A 22645-nucleotide genomic window follows, 5' to 3' on the forward strand; every position below is an offset into this window, starting at 1 on the left:
TCACTTGTATATTTCAGTAGCATTTCTTGTTTCCCCACGTAGACTATAAAACTGTATTAGACACCCTAACTTGTTACATTTTTCCTTGAATCCAGTATCTTAGTACTTGTCATATGTCAAGAGTTACACTATATTTTTGAACTCTTTTGGTAATACATGTATATATCTTTTTTTACAAACTATAGTGCTAGTGTATATATAGATTTTCAACATTTACAAAAATTGGAAAGTATTGTCTGACTTGTAGAATGACTGTCTTGTAGAATAATGTCAAATAAATTTTTCTACCCTCTCTTCTTGCCATTGATTTCTCAAAAAGGACTTGTTACCCAACACAAATAGGTCAGGCATACTTCACAAATAAGACATGCATGTTTAGACAAAAATTAACTTGTAACTATTAACTAATTCAAACTAAAAGCATTTTCTTTTCTTTTTTTAAAGATTTATTTATTTATGCATACAAGAGCTAGGGTACAAGCCAGAGCTTTGGGGGGTGAGAGGATTCACCAGAGACAGAGTGGGGAATAGAACAGGCAAATTGACTGTAATACACTGCTGAGGGAAGCAGCGGGTGATATAGGAGATGTCTGTTGTGCCATATGGGTCACCTCCCTGCCCGGGGATCGAACTTGTGCTGTAGTGGCTGTGGTCAGCTTCATAGGTTGTGTCATAGCCCCTTGCGCCACCAGAGAGGCCCCTAAAAGCGTTTTCTATCAAAGGAGTATCAACAATTCAGTTAGAGTCTTTTAAATTTAATGCAAAACATGGAATGAAGAGTCATATGCTCTCTTAAAAATTGGAGAAATGCCTGTTTTACAGTAGGGGAATTGTCTGGTATATTTCTTAGAAACATTTCCCTGTTATTTTCCGTATAGACATGCTTCAGTGTGCTATCTTATCTACAATGAGAAAAGTAACTGTACATTTATGTAAAAACTTCTGTGTGATGGCTGGTACACACACCATTTCATTTGATCCACAAAAATTTTACAAATAATCTGATTTATAGATAGAGGACATAATATTCATAATCAGGTACTGATCCAGTTCATAAGTAGTCTTCAAAGCAAATTATTTTCTCCAAATGCTTCCCCTAGTAACTTGCATAGGACAATGTTTTCCACTATTTTGTGCATGCCCTCTATTTTTGTATTTGGGTGTTATAATGAAATAGAATAAATACAGTCAATAGTCATGATACAGACAACTTTTTTTTTGAAGGAATGTTTTTGGAAATACAGTGTTTCAGACTTGATGTAACATTTTCCATAGGATTTCCAAAATTAATCTTAATTTAATATAATGATTTGTTTTCATTTTAAACTTAAGTTATGAATTTGTTCATAAAAAATGCTTTCTGTAGCCTTTTGGTTTCCTCTGAAACTTTATTCCTCACCCTATAATTTGCTTATGGAAAATTCTTAATACCCAATCGATAGAAGCAACATTAAAAAAAAAATCACAGAGAGCTTATGAAAAAGAAACGACAGTAAAAATGAAAACATCACCCACTAAAAGAAGTTGAGTATTTGCACTAATTCTGTAAAAGCTTTTCCCTGTTCCTAGGGAGAGGAAAGCTATTTCAAGATTGTCATAAAGTAATGTCATGTTTATGGAAAATTGTTCTTCTGATTGGACCCCTTTAAAAAGATTTCTACTTTAGGAGAAATGCCTGCCTTTGAAAATGTAGGTTACAGTGTCATTTACAATGACTGCAGTATTATTCTGAATTTTTTCTTCAATTTAATCTTAAAATAGTTTTGTGGAATTGTATCCTTTAAAAAAGACATGTATATTTTTTTTAAAAAAAAGTGACTTTTTCAATTTCTACTTTTCTACTTGAAATTCCTCATACATTTTTCCCAAAGAGGCATGGTCACCCCTATGCCTCTGGATTGTGTCACAAAAATATCTCAATGAAGGCAGAAGAAAATTGTTTGAGAAACATACAGTATTAATATTGTAGAAGGTTATAGGTTTCCTAGGCTCTCCAAAAACCTCTTTTATGAAATCAAAGTCTTATCAAAACTGTTTTTAAGAAACATGTTACTATCACTAGTATGTTGAGAATCAATGGAAAACTACATTGATATTTATATTTAACTAATTTAAATAAACAGGATGTTAGAGAAAACATACTAAAGAGAAAACCCATATTTTGCTTCACAGTGTTATAAATAAGCACAGAAATATAAACAAGTAGTGAAAATTACATATAAATTTAAGATATATATTAGTACAACATCCAAGAAAGGTGCTCAAATCCTTGTTACTTATCACCTTCTAATACTATCATATTTATCTGTTTTCCTTCTGTTTTTCTTCTAACAATCAGTGATAATTTAAGTTTAACATTGCTGAATACTTCAGGTTAATAATATTTATGACTGTAAACATACTATTAAATGATAGACCTGTGTAAAAAAAAATATACAACTAGCTAATGTCATCAATAAGTAGAAAATTCATATTGAAAGAACATATCCAAAAGCTGCTATTCAATAAAATTTTCAATAACATTAAAAAAAAACAAAAAATAGTTCTTAATCTTTGACAAATACTTATCTCCTTTGCTTAAAAGTTAAGACTGTTACACAAATTTGAGACCTAGTGTTTGACAAATAGCAATATTCACATTTTATTTATCTGCTTGCTTCAATACAATTCAATTTTTCTTCACTTATGTCATTCTGATGAATCTCTATGAATTTGTACAAATCATATGCCTTTTTTTGCTCACAAAATTCCTTTTTGATTTGTTAAGCAATTCACCTTTTGATGTTTCTCTGCTTTAATTTCAAATTAATGAACAGGACCTTGGTTTACTGAACACATCTTTGAACTGCATGTTTAAGACAAAATGCTGCATTTTAAGTACTGAGAGTGGGCAAGCATTATCTTCAAAGGTCCAAGTATGTATTTTCTGCAAGAATGCCAGACACAAAAGTTGCCTGTTAATTATTTGTGACATTAATGAACACTACACAGCTCAACCCAATCTAAAGGAGGTAAAATATGTCCTCCAGATGATAACATCAATGTAACAAAGTTGTTTAAGGATGCTATACCTTGGAATATATTCTGAGAAATATATGTCAGAAAATATGATGGTATTGATAAAATAATAAATAAAGCTGTAATTATTTGTTTTGTCCCTACTCTATGCAAGTCACTGTTTGGGAAATTTATACATACAATTAAGCTATTTTTTGTGATAATCTTTGTATTATTCTCTTCTCTCGGAGAATGGATTAACTTGCAGTCCTTCACAGTGTATGGTCAGCGAAATCAGTCAAGTTTTTTCTGACTCTTGCCACTATCCTCTGTGGCCACCACCTGTGGCCTTGATTATGTTGATGCAGAAGGTGTGTGAGGGCATGGACATGGAATACACGTGCCTCAAATTACAATACTTGGCCTCAAAGAGCATGGGCATATGCATTTATAAGTGCCTAGTAGAGAGGGATAAAGGCTCCGGTGCCAACATGGCAGGAGAACCACTCTGAGGAGAGAATAAGAAATGACACAAAGCTGAGAGGACAAGGCCAGGGAACTACAAAGAGAGAAAATTGTTCTGTCCCCTGATTCAGTGTTAAAAGCCTGTAGAAAATCTACCAAAGGCTCAAAAATTTTATCGTCATCTGTGAGAACAGACAATGAACCTACTTGGCCTGGGATGTTTGCAAAACAAAAGTGAGAATTTTTTTGTCAGTCAAACTCCAGTCAGTTTTCTCTTTTTTTTTTTTTCCCATGTTTTATAAATTTATATTATTTTAAATTTTTTTAAATTATTATATATACTCTTTACATCATTCTTAACTTTTGTACAATGTATGCTTTCTCATCTCACTTACAGTTCCCATGAAATTCCCACCACCAATTCACCAGTATACCATAACCATAGTACCTGATACTCTTCCTGCCCTTGTTTTGATCCTACTCCCTCCTCACCCCTGCAGAATGTCTTTAGTTAATAGTTGCCTGTTGATTTTGATTTTTACTTTATTATGACTACTTTTTCCCTAATCCCTTATTTGGATCTTCTACATTCTTCATATGAGTGAAACAACCTGGTATTTTTCTTTTTCTTTCTGGCTTATTTCCCTGAGCATGATCCCTTCCAGCTCCATGCATGTTTTTCTGTGAATGGCATGAGTTTATCTTTTTTGATTGCTGAGTAATATTCCATTGTGTATATGTACCACATATTCATGATCCAGTCATCTAGCTTTGGGCATTTCGGGTTGTTTTCGTAGCTTACCTATTATAAATAGTAGTGCAATAAACATGGGGGTGCAGGTGTCCTTTTGAATTAATGTTTTAGTGTCTTTGGGGTAGATACCTAGGAGTGGAATTGCTGGATCATATGGAAGCTCCATTTTTAACAGTTTGAGGAATCTCCACACAGCTTTCCATAGTGGTTGACCAGTTTGCATTCCCACCAGCAGTGTAGGAGAGTTCCTTTTCTTCCACATTCTCACCAACATTTGTTGTTGTTACTTTTTTTGATATTTGCCATTCTCACTGGTGGAAGATGGTATCTTGTTGTGTTTTGATTTGCATTTCCCTGATTACAAGTGATGTGAGCATTTTTTCATATGCCTATTTGCCATTTGCATTTCCTCTTTGGAGAAGTGTAATTTTAGTTCTCGAGCCCATTTTTTGACTGGGCTGTTTGTTTTTGTTGAGTCTCCCGTCAGTTCTTTATAGATCTTCATGACTAATTGCTTATCGTTAATATTCTGAGAAAAAATTTTCTCCCAATAAGTGGGGTGTCTCTTTGTTTTGATTAATGTTTCATTTGCTCTACAGAAGCTCTTTAATTTGTTGTAGTCACAGCTGTTTATCTTTTCCTTCACTATCTTTGCTTTGGGTGATGTGTCTTTAAAGGTGTTACTGAGGTGTATATCATGTAGAGTTTTACCTATATCCTAAATATTTTGTGTTTTCAGGTCTTATGTCTAGTTCTTTAATCTATTTTGAGTTTGTTTTTGTGCATGGTATGAGGTATTAATCTACCTTCATTCTTTTGCATATAGCAGCACAGTTTTCCCAGCACCATTTATTGAACGAACTTTCTTTGTTACATTGCATATTCTTTGCTCCTTTGTCAAATATTAGTTGTCCGTAAATCTGTGGTTTTATTTCTGGATTTTCTATTTGATTCCATTTGTCTGTATGTCTGTTCTTCCAGTACCATGACTATTTTATTATTATGGCTGTAGAGTGTATTTTGAAGTCTGGGGGTGTGATGCCTCCATTCCCCTTCTTTTTAGTCAGGGGGGCTTTAGCTAATCTTTTTTTTTAATTTAATTTAATTTTTTTTGTGCTCCATATGAATTTCACCAGTATTTGTTCTATTTCTTTGAAGAATATCATTTAAATTTTTATTGTAATTTTTGTTGTAATAGCAATTGAATCTGTAAATTGTTTTTGGTATGATTGCCATTTTGATAATGTTCATTCTTCCAATCCATGAGCTGGGGATGTCTTTCCATTTCTGTGTGTCTTATTTCCTTTAACATTGTTTTATAATTTTTCTTTGTATACGTCCTTCACCTCTTTTGTTAGGTTTATTCCCAAGTATTTTATTTTTGTTGGTTCAATTATGAAAGGGGTGGTTTTGGGGGAACCAAATAAGACATCAGTGTAAAAAAATAATAACTGTACAAAACACAACAAAGAAAAAAAAGACAATTATAAATCATAGACATACTGCAGGGGAGCAGGAGGGAGAGGGATCAGAGGGAGGGAGGGAGTAGAACAGGGGACTGTGGTGAAGGTGCACGGTTGCCTTGGGGAAGGAAATTCTATGGGGACCCAGCCTGAGAGAGTGGGAGGAAGCAAATATTGTTTAAAAATAGAATAAATTAAAAAATGGGTGGTTTTCTTGATTTCTTCTTATTCTTAAGATTTATTGTACCTCACACCATACACAAAAATCAACTCAAAATGGATTAAAGAACTAGACATAAGACCTGAAACCATAAAATACATAGAAGGAAATATAGGCGAAACACTACAGGATTTGCACATCAAAGACATCTTTACAGACACATCACCCAAAGCAGTGATAGTGAAGGCAAAGATAAACAGCTGGGACTACATCAAATTAAAGAGCTTCTGCACAGCAAAAGAGACAATAACAAAAACAAAGAGAAACCCCACCAACTGGGAGAACATTTTTGCACCCAACACTAATGATAAAGGACTGATCACAAAAATCTGCAAAGAGCTGATGAGACTCAGCAACAACAAAGAAAATAATCCAGTCAAAAAATGGGCAGAAGAGCTAAAAAGAAACTTCTCTGAAGAGGAAATGCAAATGGCCAAGAGACATATGAAAAAATGTTCAACATCACTTGCAATCAGGGAAATGCAAATCAAAACTACCATGAGATACCATCTCACACCAGTGAGAATGGCACATATTAAAAAAACTAGCAACAACAAATGTTGGCGAGGGTGTGGAGAAAAAGGAACTCTTGTGCACTGTTGGTGGGAGTGCAAACTGGTCCAACCACTATGGAGAGCTGTGTGGAGATTTCTGGACCTACTAAACATAGAGCTTCCAGATGATCTAGCAATTCCACTCCTAGGTATTTACCCAAAGGACACAGAAACATCAATTCCATAGAACACCTGCACCCCTATGTTTATAGCAGCACTATTTACAATAGCTAAGCTTTGGAAACAGCCCAAATTCCCAAAAATAGATGACTGGATCAAGAAGATGTGGTACATATATACCATGGAATATTACTCAGCATTCAAAAAAGATAAACACATGCAATTTGCAGCAACATGGATGGCACTGGAAGGGATCATGCTCAGCGAAATAAGCCAAAAAGAAAAAGAAAAATACCGGATGGTCTCACTCATAGCAGGAATCTAGAAAACTTAAATAAGGGACCAGGAAAATGAATATAAGAAAGTGAAAATCAAAATCAACAAAAAAACTATGAACCAGAGACACTTTTTGGGGGGGGGGGAGGGAGGGGAGGGATTGGGGTCAGAATGGGGCATTTTCAATTGTATGGGGGAATATAAAAATAAAATTTATTATTTAAATAAAAAAAGAAATATTAAAAAAATAAAAATAATAAAAAAATAAAATAATAAATAGGAACATAAAAAAAAGATTTATTGTTTGCATATAGGAAAGCAACTGCTTCTTATGTGTTGATTTTGTATCCTGCTACTTTACTAAACTTATTGATTATTTTGATTAGTTTTCTGTGGAGTTTTTGGGGTTCTCTTATGTATATTTTCATATCATCTGCAAATAGTGATAGTTTTCTTCTTTTCCTATTTGTATTCATTGTATGTCTTTCTCTTGTCTTATTGCTCTGGCTAGGACTTCCAGTATTATATTGAAAAGCAGTGGTGAGAATGGACATGCTTGTGTTGTTCCAGAAACTAAGGGAAAGGTTTTCAGCTTTTCACCATTGAGAAAGATATTGAGTATGGTCTTGTCATATACGGCCTTTATTATGTTAAGGTATATAACTTCTATCCTGAGAATTGTGAGGTCCTTTATCATAAATAGATGTTGTACTTTGTTGAATGTTTTCTCAGCACCAATTGATAAGATCATATGGTTTTTATTTTTCTTTTGTTGATGTGTTTGATTACATTAATTGATTTTCAGATATTGAACCATCTTTGTATCCCTAGAATAAATCCTGCTTGGTCATGGTGTATTATCATGTTGATACATTGCTGGATTCTGTTCGCTAAGATTTTATTGAGGATTTTTGCATCAGTGTTCATTAGAGAGTTTGGCCTGTAGTTTTCTTTTTTTTGTGTGTGTTGTCCTTGTTTGGTTTCGGTATTAGTGTAAAGTTGGCTTCATAAAACGAGTTTGGTATTATCCCTTTCTTCTAAATTTTCTGAAAGATTTCCTATAGGGTAGGCACTTATTCATTTATGAATGTTTGATATAATACATTTGTAAATCCATCTGGTGCTGGACTTTTGTTTTGGGGGAGGGTTTTGATTAATTGCTGTTTCAATTTTGCTGCTTCTAATTGGTCTGTTTAGGTGTTCTATTTCTTCTTTATCTAACTTTGGATCATTTTGAAGTTGTAGGAATTTGTCCAAGCTGTTGAACTTGCTTGAATGTAACTGTTCATAGTAGTCTCTGATTATTCTTTTCATATCTGCTATGTCTGTTGTGGCATCTCCTTTTTCATTTTTGATCCTATTTATTTATGCTTTCTCCTTTTTTTCTTTATGACCCTGCCTAGAGCTTTGTCTATTTGTTTTTATTTTTTCAAAGAACCGACACTTGGTTTCATTGATCTTTTGGATTGTTTTCTTAACTTCTATTTAATTTATTTCTGCTTTTATTTTTATTATGTTCCTTCTCCTACTGGCTTTTGGACTTTTTATGATCTTTTTCCAGGTCTTTAAGGTGGGAGATTAGGTTGTTTCTTTGAGTTCTTTCCGTTTTCTTGATGTAAGCCAGTATTTCTATATATTTTCCTCTTACAACTGCTACTTCTGTGTCCCATATGTTCTGGAGAGTTGTGTCCTCATTATCATTTGTCTCAAGGTATTTTATAATTTCTTTTTTGATCGCCTCATTGATCTGATGGTCTTCCATTAGTGTGGGTTTAAATCTCCATGAGGTAGGAGAAGTTCTTGCCTTCTTTTTTTGGTTTATTTCTAGTTTGATTTCTTCATGGTCAGAGAAGATAGTCTGTATGATTTTGATCTTAGTATATCTGTTAATGTTTGTCTCATGTCCCAGTATGTGATCAATCTTGGAGAACGATTTGTTTGCACTTGAGAAAAATGTGTTCTCAGATTTTTTGGGTACAGTGTTCTATAGATGTCCGTTAAGCCCATGAGTTCTAGGTCCTTGTTTAGAGTTTTAGTTTCCTTGCTTATTTTTTGTCTCATTGATCTATCCATTGTTGAGAGTGGTATGTTGAAATCTCCTACTACATATGTCTTTTCTCTAATGTCTATTTTCAAAGAAGATAATAACTGATATATTTTAGCACTCCTTCATTTGGTGAGTATGTGTTGATGAGTGTTGTCTTCTTGATGTATTATCCTTTTAGTCACAATATGGTGACCACCTGTCTCTTTTACCTTTTTTAGTTTGAAGTCCATTTTATCTGATATAAGTGTAGATGTTCCTGCCTTCTTTTTTTAGGTCCATTTGCTTGTAGAATTGTTTTCCACACTTTTACTTTCAATCTATTTTTATCTTTTGTAGTTAAATGTGTTTCCTGAAGATAGCAAAAAGTTGGCTTCTGTATCTTAATCCAGCCTGCAACTCTGTCTTTTTATTGATGAGTTTATCCCATTTACATTTAGGGTTAATATTGATGTATTGGCATTTTATTTACCTTTTTTTGTGATTTTATCCCTTGTCTTGTTCTATTCTTCTTATTCATCCATCTGTTGGTTTTGTTTTTCTGACTTCTTGTAATATTTTTTGGAGTGGGGGTTTAATCATAATGAAATTCTGGAGTTTCTGTTTGTCTGAGAAGGTCCTTATTTTTTCTTCATAGAGGAAGAAGAGCTTTGCAGGACAAAGTATTATTGGCTGGGATTTGTTGTTTTGGAGTTTGTTGAATATGCCCCTCCACTCTCTTCTTGCCCATAGTGTTTCTTTGGAGAAGTCTTATGCCAGCCTGATTTGTTTTACTTTGTGTTATCTATTTCTTCCCTCTTATCAGCTTCATTATTTTTTCCTTGTCTTGGATTCTTGGAGCTTTACTGTTATGTGTCTTGCTGTATTTTTCCTTTCATCATGGAAGTTTTGTGTTCCTTTCACTTCTTATATGGCTATTTTCATTTCCTTCTTCATTAGGAAGTTATCTTCGATTACTTCCTTGAATATTTTCTCTATTCCTTGGTTTTTATCCTCTCCTTCTGGGATTCCTATAACTCATATTTCCTTTCCTCATGGTGTCAGATAGTTCTCAAAGTGTTTCTTCATTCTTTTTTTTCCTTCATACTTTTCTTTTCTGTTTTGATTCTTTTTATTTCTGTGTCTTCAAGAGTACTGATTCATTCTTCCATTTCATCCATTCTGTTTTCATTGCTTTTCCCAGAGTTCATTAGCTCCTCCAATAATCTTTTAATCTCCTGCATTTCTTTCACTTCCCGCTTAGGGACTCAATTTCATTGTTCTGATGGTTGATTACTTTTCTCATATCATGGTTTTTATTTTAGTATTTCAGTTTTTTAATCATAGTGATTTTAAATTTTCTATCCATCAGACTGACAAGATCTTCCAAGTCATTTTTGTTGGGTTCTCGTGGTTGCTTTCCTTTTTTTAGTGTGCCCTTCTCTTGGGGGCTTGCTTGGTTGCTTGTATTTTTCCTTCTCCCTGCTATTTGTTTTCTAATATGTTCTATGCATTGGGACACTGTGTCACTGGTGCTGGCAGGCATCTCTTTGGGGTGTTCCTTATGGGATGCTGGAAATTGGCAGTCAGACCTAGTCTAGCTCTATTGCGCTGAAACTCCACATGGGTAGTGATGCTCTGGGTATTTTGATAGGCATTGATCCCCTTCTTCCATATTTACTGGGGGGAGGGGATGTGGTCCCTAGCTTCCAGCAGGGGCACAGGGGCTGTGCACTCCCAATGCATTTCCTGTACACTCCAGGTGCCTGCCGGCCAGCATATCCTGCGCTGGCTGGCTCAGCTCCAGATCCCAGGCTTGGGTTCTGCAGAAACCCCGTTTCACCCTACATGCACTTTCCTGCTGGCCCCTGCTTGGTCATGGAGCCCTCCCTCTTTCAGTTCCAAAGGTGTGGAGTGTTGTAATACCTTGCTTCCAACAATGATGCCAGGGTTGTGCACTTCTGCTGCTGGTAGGACAACCTGACGGTAGATCCTGCCCCCATCATCACTTTAAGCAAAGTTCACCCAGAGTTTTTCCTACCACTTTCAGTGGGGCTGATGTTCCCAATATGTGAGCTGATAATCAGTTTTCTGGCTTTGTTTGGCATCCATATTGTGTGAATCTGGAGGCGAGTAGCCCATCATCTTTACTCTGCTGTCATCTTCTCTCTAAATTTAATTTAATTCACATTTCCCCCTTTAAAATGCTCAGAATTTCCAGAATAGCTAGTATTGACAATACTCTTTTCTTTTCCATCTAACATATATCTCTGGAGGGCTCTCTTTTCTTGCACACAGAACAGCTTAAAAGATTGAAAATTTTATATACCTGGGCAAATTTTCAATCAAAGATGAACCTTATGTTGTTTACCCTTTTATAGCCTTGATGATCTTTGCATCTGTCACCTCCTTACATTATGTGGTTTCCCATTGTAGGGTAAATGATTGTCAGGCTTTCCTGTCCTCCAGCCATTAGGATTAATGATGGATCCCTGTGGTTCTGAATGCATGCCAGATGGCCTGCACCTGGAGTAGGGTGTGGGCACCCCACCCCCCCAGCATCCCTGCCTGCTGTGTACCAGGTAAACTCAATAAAAGCCTGAAAAAGCCACCAAGGGCTCTAGGACTCCTCCTTCACCCATTTGCTTGAATCATAGAGATCCTGCCCTGTGCCTTCCTGTCACTACACCCATGGAGAATGCAAAACCCAAAGAATGGCTTATTTTATTTTTATTTTTTTAAATATTTATTTATTTATTTATTTATTTATTTATTTATTTATTTATTTATTTATTTATATAAGCACTGGGTACAGTCAGAAACGAGGGAGGATGAGAGAATTCACCAGAGCCAGAGGGGAGAGCAGAGCAGGCAGACTGACGAAGAACACTTCTGAGGGGAGCAGCGGGCGGCAGGAGAGGTCTGCGCGCCATGTGGGACCCTCCTCCGGTGGCCAGGGAGCAGCCGGGGATCGAAGTGGCGCTGCAGAGGCTGCTGGTAGCCTCGCAACACAGCGCTCAACCGCTGCGCTACCGGCGAGACCCCAAGAATGACTTATTTTAGTTCAAGATGGTGTCACAAGAACAATATCAAATGTTCCAGTAAGTGCAATTGCCATTGGATCAGTCTTTTTCAGAAGATGGCATGTTTCTTTAAGAATGGCAATTCATAAAGGTAAAGGTAGATATGGCTACGACGTCCCACTAACCATCTGTAGATGTTCTCCCACAAAGTATTCTGGACAACTTGCAGCTGCCAGGAGAAACGTGTTCAGAGGATAATGCAATTGTTCCAGTCAGTTCTTTGAGAGATATTCAATCTTTTTCCTTTTAAATACAAGCTCATTTTATATTTAAAAATGATTTACAATAGAGAATTGGCTGACAGCAATTATAGTGTAGATTAACAGAATAAAATTTTATTTTTCTATGTAAGAGTGATTGGAGTTTGAATGATTAATGAACAAAGCACAAAAGAAACAAAATTATATAACCATAAAATTATTTAAATTTTCTGCTGAAAAGTCTTCTTTCCAGTATCATGCTCTTTGCATTTTAGTTTTCATTTGAATTCATTTTGACAGTGTTTTCTGTGGATAATATCCTTCAATATGCCTTGTCTATTGCTTTCACTTCCCCTTTTCACTATCATACATTTATCATAATTTGAATGATTATTATGTTAACTAATTATAATAAAGAGCAGTGTCTGTTCCCTATTCTTTGTATTTTGTCTTAATCTCTTTTCATTATTCTGGCATTTGAGTAAATTTACCACAATTTCTTCAATTATCCTTTATTGTTTTTGTGTTATATTTTGTTTTATTTTAACTGGTTTCCTTGTACTTTAAATTAATTCAGTTATATTCTTGTCTTGTAAATGCTAATTTTATTTTTTTAAGAATACACAAGAACCATTTTTCTAATATACCCTTTTGCATATAACAAATATGTTTCAGGTTAAGATAACTATCTCTTGCTTTTTCTCTCTCTCTCTCTTTTTTTTTTTCCATTACCACTTTCAACAGAATTAGTGATTTGGTGCACATGGGAGGGATTTATGGGCATAAACTGTAGTTCCCTTTAAGGAGTAAAGGAATCCAGGGCCTTCCTGGTGGTGCAAGTTAAGGGCTAAGCACAGCACTGTGGAGCTATCTGAAGCTTCTGCAGCACAATTTCGATCCCTAGCCTGCCAGGGAGCTACCCACATGGGGCAGCAGACCCCTCCTGTCTTGCCCACTGCTCCCCTCAGCAGTGTATTTCAGTCAGTCCACTGTCGTGCTCCTCACTCTGTGTCTGGTGATCCTCTCACCTCCTGCAACTATGGCCTGCTCCCCAGTTCTTGTATGCCTAAATAAATTAATCTTAAAAAAAAAAAGAATAAAGGAATCCAAGGGATAAACTGTGGCTTTTTGAAAACTGAACTTTTTTTTTTTTTTTACAAGCAACTATAAACCAGAGACACACTACAGGAGGGGAGGAGGGTGTAGGATCAAAACAAACGGGGTGGGAATTGTATGGACACTATAACCAAGATGAAAATGCATACATTGTGCAAAAATGAAAAATGATGTAAAATATATAAAATTAAAAAAATAATACAAATAAAAAAATAAAAATAGATTCAGAGATCCTGAAAACTGAACTTTTATAAGGCCACGTGAAACCTGCACTGATGGAAGAAGTCAAAGATGAGCCATGGAAGGTTTGCGGTAACTTGGACTGGGTATTGTTATCTAATGGTGAAATTGTCATTAATATATAAGAATGCCAAAAGAACTGAAGGAATTGTCTATTATATAATCCCAAATCAGAAAAGAGAACTGATAAACCTGTTTCAAAAAGCAGTAGTTTGTAGGGGAAGAAAAGGATATTGGATGATTTCTACTGAGTTGAATTGTCAATCAGTCAGGTTTCTCTAATCAAGCTTTTTGTGATTTGAGAACATGGTCACTATTATTAATATGAGTTACAACTGGCAATTCACTTCCAGAGAGCCTGTGCTAGAAAAAGTTAACCCAGACTTAATGCAAACTGAAACTTGTACTAAACTCTACTACACTTACAGCTTTCTATAATTTCACATCTGTAGGGTAAATGATTGTCAGGCTTTTCTGTCCTCCTGCCATTAGGATTAATGATGAATCCTGCAGTCCTGGATGTATACCTGACGATGGGCACCTGGAGTAGTGTGTGGGCATCCGTAGGTGGGATTCGCCTGGGCTGAGACTGGGCTTTAAGGGCTGTGTCACTAGGATGCCAGTAGGCCAGCAGAAGAGAATAAGACCAGCAGAAAGAGGAGCAGAAAAGAGAATGAGACCACAAGAAAACGCCAAGGGCCCAGAAAGAGTGGAGATTCATGGGGGGCCAGGAGCAGCCCTGCCTGTCGGGTACCTGGTAAACTCAACAAAAGCCTGAAAAAGCCACCAAGAGCTCTAGGACTCCTTCACACATCTGCTCGGGTCAGAGATCCTACTCTATGCCATCCTGACCCTTACAACATCTTTTTATGGATATATATGAGATGAAATTTCTGGTATTCACACCTAAAAAAAATATAAATGCATTGCTACTATTTTTTACAAAATAGTACTTTGTTTTTCTAATTCTTTCCTTTGTAAAATGAAGATCATTCACATCAATGTTTCTTAACCAGGATGTATAGGTATCTGGAATTTTTTTTTTTAATATTGCTAAGTAAAAAAACATCAAATTAAATATGCCATAATAGGCATATATAGTGGGACACACAATTTCATGATTTTATTTTTTTTTTTACAAGTGTGGAATTACAGACATTCTGATAAGCTTTGTCTGAGGGTCCCTTATACAGTGTGGGGTCATGGAGCAGCTTCAATCTCTTGAGACAATCATGGATCTTCACAGGAAAAGCTACGATTTTATGTGATCCTCTTTCTCAAAGTCAAATAATGAGGTAATTTCTCTACTATATTGCATCATTTAAACACCAGCATTAAAATAAATTACATTCCCATGTGTAAGGGCAGGAAGGGACACTGTACAGGTTTTCTGATCCAGCAGATTGAGTAAAGGAGGAGTCAGAGTCCTCAGTGGTTTTGCAGGTTTTTATTGGGATTACCAGGTACATGGCAGGCAGAGGCCTCCCAGCCCCCAGCAGGTCTTCACTCTATGGGCTCTCCGGCCTTCTCTAGGCTTCTGCTTCTCTTGCTTCTCTCTGCTTCTGCTTCGGCTTCAATTGGCGTCCCCGTGACACCGCCCTTAAAAGCAGTCTTAGCCCAGGTGAATCCCATCTACCTATGCCCACACCCTACTCCAGGTGCCCGCCATCAGGCATGCATTCAGGACCTCAAGGATCCATCATCTCTCCTGATGGCAGGAGGGCAGAAAAGCCTGACATTTTTCCTTACCTTACACCATGATTTCTTGGAGAACAGAAAAAAAATAAGGCAGTTGACTGTTGGAATCCCCAACTTTAAGTTGAGAACAGTAATTAAATCTATTATTCACATTTACATTTTTCAAAAGCCCATGACACTTAATCTTTGATAATAAAAGTTATTTCCATTTCCTTTATATTTCCTGTACAGGAATTATCTTTCCCAATGGTGTGATGATCATGTGTACATTTTCTTGAAAAAGGGAGAATAGGTTTGTAGGGGAAGGAAAAATGTCAGGCTTTTCTGCCCTCCCGCCATCTGGATAGATGATGGATCCTTGCGGTCCTGAATACATGCCTGATGGCAGGCACCTGGAGTGGGGTGTGGGCATAGGTAGATGGGATTCACCTGGGCTAAGACTGTGCTTTTAAGGGCGGCGTCACGGGGACAACAGGGGAAGCCAAAGCAGAAGCTGAAAGAGAAGCCGAGAGAGAAGCAAGAGAAGCAGAAGCTGAGAGAAGGACGGAGAGCCCAGATAGAATGAAGACTTGCTGGGGGCTGGGAGGACTGCCAGCCTCCTGGCACCCCTGCCTGCTGTGTACCAGGTAGATCCCAATAAAAAGACCTGCAAAAAGCCACTAAGGACTCTGACTCCTCCTTTACCCAGTCTGCTGGAGCAGAAAACCTGCACTGTGTCCTTTCCTGCCCCTTACAATTGGCATAAGTAGGCAAGATGATCCATGCAGACGGGTATGAAGTCCTCCGAAGACCTGGAGGGACTAAGGAGTAACAGACTGTGTGAGCTTGTGACGATGCTATAGGCGCCATGGCGGCACAGAAGGTGGACACCATCTGGGAGCTGCGGGACAAGACCTCAGCTGGAGGAGGAGATGCCCGAGAGGACCAGCCAATGACCCCTGAGGCAGCAGAATCATTGGCGAAAAGAGGACCATGATTTGGAGCTCGCCAGTGCTGATTCAGGGAGAGGCCAAGAGACTTGGACTGATGGACTGACAATTGAACTTGGACTGACAATCCCGCCAGAAGGTGGAGGACCTTGCAGGTTGATATGTTTTGGGACCCTGGGGGTGGAACAGTTTTGTTTGTAAACCCCAGGAGATGGGAATCTGGGGGTGGCCAGTGGGCCTTGATGGCCAAACGCAGCCTGTGCATGCCCAGCAGCCAGGTGGAGGAGAAAAGCCAACTGAGAAGGCAAAAGCTGGTACTGATGCTAAGTTGAGAAGCCCTGAGTGGCTGTTAAGCAGCCTGAGTATGCTGAAGACCTGTGAGTCTCATAAAATCACCTGTGGGTGATGCCCTGCTCATTCTTGAGTGAGGGTGAGGAGCTGAGGAACCCGTCCTTGGGGGATTAGTGGGGAATGTGGCTTGGGGTGGAGCCCAAGCCACATGTAGAGTTTGGATCCCCGACCCATGTGCTTGTGCAGTGGGTTGGCCTGAGTACAGGGGTCTGTGAGTCGCATTGGTGGCTGTGAAGGCTGAGTGTTGGAGCGACTGCAGACAGAAACCCTGAGGGTGGGCGATTACCCCCAACAGAAAGAATCGCCAATCCCAGAGCTAGTGCATCCTGGGGGTGGATGCTGTGTGTGGCTTGTAGCCGAGACTACAGCCAGAGAAGGCCAGGAAGGCTGACAGCTCCTTGTGTGTTATAGTAGATGCCGTGAGTGATTCCCCTCCCTCGTATGAGCAGTGCCTTCGGCAGCAGATTTGGTGGCTCATCTGCTGGTACCAATAATTGTCTTTTGCACTAGGTTGGGGCCCTGCCTGGACTTATTTTTGTTCTGTTGTATTTTGTTATATTGTGATGTATTTGCTTTTGTGGGCCATGGCTGCTTTGTTTATGCTTGCTAAGAAAATTGTATATATATGTATATTATATGGCAGAAAACCCTGAGGGGGTGGACTGTAGGGTAAGGAAAATGTCAGGCTTTTCTGCCCTCTCGCCATCAGGATAGATGACGGATCCTTGTGGTCCTGAATGCATGTCTGATGGCGGGCACCTGGAGTGGGTACACCTGGGCTAAGACTGTGCTTTTAAGGGCGGCGTCATGGGGACACCAGGGGTAGCCAAAGCAGAAGCTGAAAGAGAAGCAAGAGAAGCAGAAGCTGAGAAAAGGCCGGAGAGCCCAGATAGAATGAAGACTTGCTGGGGGCTGGGAGGACTGCCAGCCTCCCGGCCCCTAGCACCCCTGCCTGCTGTGTACCGGGTAAATCCCAATAAAAAGACCTGCAAAAAGCCACTAAGGACTCTGACTCCTTCTTTACCCGGTCTGCATGGGATCAGAAAACCTGCCCCGTGTCCAGTCCTGACCTTACAATGTTATTAATAGTGGTGATGACTGAATTAGTGGACTTATTCAAAATTTTTCATATATGCATGAAACTAAGGAGGAGGTGTTCATCATCTTGCTTAAACTTTCCTCAAAGATAGGTCTTCTTTCATCTTTGCATAAATTATTTTCACCAAACATTTTATCTTAAACTATTTTATTTGTTTAAACATTGAGATAGTTAAGATACTCAGAAGTTCATTCAAATATTAATTTGCAAAGAATGTTTTCTATGAAGTACAATTAATACTTAATTTTAGTTTCATGTCAGTGAGAGATTATGCTTTTATTCTGTGGTGGGTGAATGTCATGAAACCATCCCAGACCAGGTAGATTCATTGTCAGTTCTCACAGACAAAAAGAGAATTTGGAACTTTTCGCAGATTTTGCAGTCCTTTAATGCTGAAACAGGGGACAATACACACAGGCAGTCAGACAGAGCAAGAGAGACTCCAACACAGAGAGAGGCAGAGCAGCAATTTTCAATGCCTGGCCCCCTTTACACTGCAAAGTGCCCATAGCCACAGAGCCAAGATGTATTTGTTGCAAATGCAAGGACCATCTGTTGTTTGGTAGATGCCCAAATGGTCAAAAAGCATGGCACTTCAAGGTATGGACTTTTGTTATGTGAAAGGTGAAAAATAGCCTGATTTACTCATTTTCCTTACAGTGAGGGAACACCCAATTTTAACAAAGAAATTAATGTCATTTTAAAGAGAAATAAAATTTCCTTGATAAGCAAAGCATCACTTTTAATTTTAAATTCCCTTGGCATGTTACATATCAGAGCACACAAAGGTTCATACATCAGATATTGTAGAGGCAGCATGGGCACTGAGCAGGTATAAGGGCAGGAATGGGCCCAGAGCAGGTTTTCTATGACCCGAGCAGATGGGGTAAAGGAGGAGGGATCCTGGAGTCCTCAGTGGCTTTTTCAAGCTTTTATTGGGAATTACCAGGTACACAGAAGACAGGGGTGCTGGGGGGCCAGGGGGCTGGGAGCTTCCCAGCCCCCAGCAAGTCTTCACTCTATCTGGGCTATCCAGCCTTCTCTTGTTTTCTCTCTGCTTCTTTCATGGTTTCTCTCTGCTGATGTCCCTGTGATGCTGCCCTTATAAGCCCGGTCTCAGCCCAGGTGAATCCCTTCTACATATGCCCACATCTTACTGCAGGTGCCCACCATCAGGCATGCATTCAGGACCACAGGGTTCTGTCATCTATCCTAATGGCGGGAGGGCAGAAAAGCCTGATACTTTTTACCTTACCCTACAATCCACCCCCTCAGGGTTTTCTGCCAGACAGTCTACACAAGTCATATACATTTCTCTGCAATATGAACACTGCAGCCATGGCCCACAAAAGCAAATGAAATATATCACAATATAATATAACAGAACACAAGTAAGTCCAGGTAGGGCACCAACCTAGTGGCAAAATACAAGTTTATTGGCACCAGCAGATGATCCACCAACTCTGCTGCTGAAGGCACTGCTCATAAGAGGGAGGGGAAACACTCAGGCATCTGCCTTCACACACCAGGAGTCATCAGACTTCCTGGCCTCTCTGGCTGTAGTCTTGGCCACAAGCTACACACAACATCCACCCCCACGATGCACTCACTCTTGGGTTGGCGATTCTATACTTTTGGGGTTAATCACCCAATCCTCTGGGTTTCTGTCTGCGGTTGCTCCAACACTCAGCTTCCATAGCCACCAATGCAACATGCAGACCCCTGCACTCAGGCCAACCCATTGCACAAGCACATGGACTGGGGATCCGTGAATACAAGCTCCACATGCAGCCTCTCTTGGGTCCCCTTTTTGGCTGTGGGCTCCACAAGCCATGTTCCCCACCCATCCCCCAAGGACGGGTTCCTCAGATCCTCACCCTTACTCGACAATGAACAGGGCATCACCCACAGGTGATTTTTAGAGACTCACTGGCCATTAGCATATTTAAGCTGCATAACTGCCACTCAGGGCTTCCCAACCATAGCACCAGCTTTTGCCTTTCTAAGTTCACTTTTCTTCTGCCTGGCTGCAAAGAACTTGGCAAGGGCTTCCTCCCTCAGCCATCTGTGGGCTCTTATACCACGGCCCACTGGTCATGCATTAATTTTTACCTCAGGGTTTACAAATGATATCATGCACCCCCAGGGTCCCCAAAACATAGCAACCTGCCAATGTTCCTCTGCCTTCTGGAGGGGTTGTCAGTCCAAGTGTATTAGTCCCAAGTCCATAGGCTTCTCCCCTTGTCCTCACTGGGGAGCTCTGAATCGTGGTCCTTTCTTATAAATATTTGTCATAAGTTTTGAGGTGTTTGTGAAAATTTATGTTCTGTCAATTTGTTGGGAAAGTTAGAATGCCTACCTTTTTCATTGAAAAAATTGGTGCATCTTACAGAAGAAAATCTTGTTCAAACATTTTCAAACCAATGTTATATAAATTTATTTTTGCAGTAGACAATCACAAATATTTATAAGAAAGAATAGTATTCCTTGAACTATCTAGAATGTGGAATTCTAGGTAATTTCCTGAGTTTATTATTTTAACTCCTATCATTCCATGTCAAGCTTTGTTTGCCAAACAGGTTTATTTATATTTTTGAGAGTTATTTTATTTTTGCATAGTAAAATATTTTAATTAGAAAAAATGACCTAATGGATATAGATATAAAACACTGAACCCAACGATTAAAGAACCTATATTCTTCTAAAGCACACATGGATATATTACAGTCTTGAGTTTTCATTAGGCCTTAAGACAATTTCAAAAATTTCAAATAAAACAGTATTTTTTATGTTTTCAATGAAATCAGGCTATAACAAAATAGCTAAAATATAACTAGAAAATCCATGCATTTTGTAATTTTTTTCTTTAGCCGATGTGCTTAATTTTATTTTTTATGAGATTTTTTGTGGACACTTTAAAATTTAAATTATTTTTCATTACTGTTTTTATTGAGGAAATGATTTATAACACTGTATATGATATGGAGGTATAGGTTCAGATATATCAGTTCTGTGTTGCCACAGATGCCCATCACCAATGCCAAACAAGTTCTGTGTTGCCACAGATGCCCATCACCAATGCCAAACAAGTTTACTTACAAATCTATCTGCTCTTAAGGCCAACCTGCACATATGTATTTATTTTCCATAATGCTATCACTAGGATTTTATCTGTGTCTAAATCCTGGACCATCCTAGAGAAAAGGAGAACAATAGCACTGCCTACTCCTTCCTGTTATAAAAAGTATCTCTAATCCTAAAAACAGCTTCTGTTTTATTTTGTTCATCTTGATGAGAAACCCTGTCACCATTTTGCTAGTTCAGAGCTTCTCATGTTGATAGTTAAATGACTTTAGATTCACAGATAACCTTACAGAGTAAAGAGAATAAAAACTGATACTCATCTCTTCTTGTAATTGTTTCCTTTACCATGAAATACCTTTGTATTACACTTTATACATCTTTTTTTTTCTTCACAACCACATAGTATTATCATTTGTATTATCATTATTAGTCATTTTAAATCTTAAAATATTAACAAAATACTAATGAAATATTTTCATCAACGGCAATACATACTTTTTAAAAAATCTTTCTAAATTCTTATCTACTTTTACCAGATTACTTGGATTCAAAAGTATATTTTAGCAAATATACATTTATATTTCAATCAAACCAGAAGTTTGATAAGCAAAAGATAAGCAAAACAGAACTTTTCCAATGGTTTCAAAAAGAAGAAAGGAAAAAAAGAAAACAAAGAAACAATGACTAGTGATTTATCATTTTGTTTATAGGGTATCCATGCTGTTTTTAAGATGATTTTACTCCACTTATGACTGTATGCATTATGGTTGAAGGCAGTTTTGCTTCTCATAGTTGCTGCAGCTGCATGGGAGTATGTTCAGAGAAATTTGATATAGTATTGGCATTATTTTATAAATGCTCTTGTCAGGTTTTATTTGTACAAATGATAGCTGAGAGTCTCGAGTGACTGTCACTTATTACATAGAGCATCAAAGGAAATAAGCAGATGATATTGAAATAGACTAGCTTGTATCAAAAACTAAACCAGGGGGGAAAAAGAAAAGCTATGTTAATTTCTATCATATAAAAATATTGCTTCATTCACTGTTTACCTTTTTCAAAGTTGGCTGAGGACTAGTTACAACTCATAATGTTTTCAAATTAGACTAAAACATCTGTGGAACAATCTTTGGTGTACCTTTTTAATTTCACATTTTATAAAGCAGGCTGTTTTTCCTTTCATTTTGAACTGCTATAATGTTCCAAGGTTTTACACATATGCACTAGAAGGGGTGAATAGAAATACTTTAGAAATATTAATAGCACTTCTTGGCACAGTTAATTTATTCCATAAATACAGAAAATTGCATTGTGCCCCCAATGAAAAATGTCTAAAATATCTCATTAATGAAAGCCCCTTCCTTCTAGAATATTCAAGGCAATCTGATATCTATGTCTACTATGATCACTTTTTTTTAAAAGGTTTATTTACCCATGTATACAAGAACTGGGGTACAGGCCAGAGGTGTGGGGGATGAGAGGATTCACCAGAGACAGAGTGGGGAACAGAACAGGCAGATTGACTGAAATACATTGCTGAGGAGAGCAGTGGTCGAGTCAGGAGAGGTCTGCTGTGCTATGTGGGTAGCTCCCTGGCCGGGGATTGAACTTGTGCTGCAGTGGCTGTGGACAGCTTCATAGGTTGCATCTTAACCCCTTGTGCCATTAGGGAGGCCCACTTTTTATTTCTTCTACTAAATTACAACACTTACCCCTTACCCCATTCTTTCCAAGATATTCCAATTTCCAGTATCCCTCTTTTAATCCCCATTTGTGATATAAACATCTGTTTTCAGGTTTCTGTCCTTGTGATATAATAGCTGAGTACATAGTGTTCCCACAAGCTCATCCTTCTCAGCAGATCTGAAACAATTTCAGAATTCTCCCTCCCTCTATATTGTCTCCTAATCATTATTAACTTCATGAACATGGTCATTATAATCTTCACCAGTAACAACAATAACAAATGGAGA

The sequence above is a fragment of the Talpa occidentalis genome, unplaced genomic scaffold, assembly GCF_014898055.3.
Source record: "Talpa occidentalis isolate TD23 unplaced genomic scaffold, MPIMG_talOcc4v2.1 talOcc4.10, whole genome shotgun sequence".
In the NCBI taxonomy this organism is placed as follows: Eukaryota; Metazoa; Chordata; class Mammalia; order Eulipotyphla; family Talpidae; genus Talpa; species Talpa occidentalis.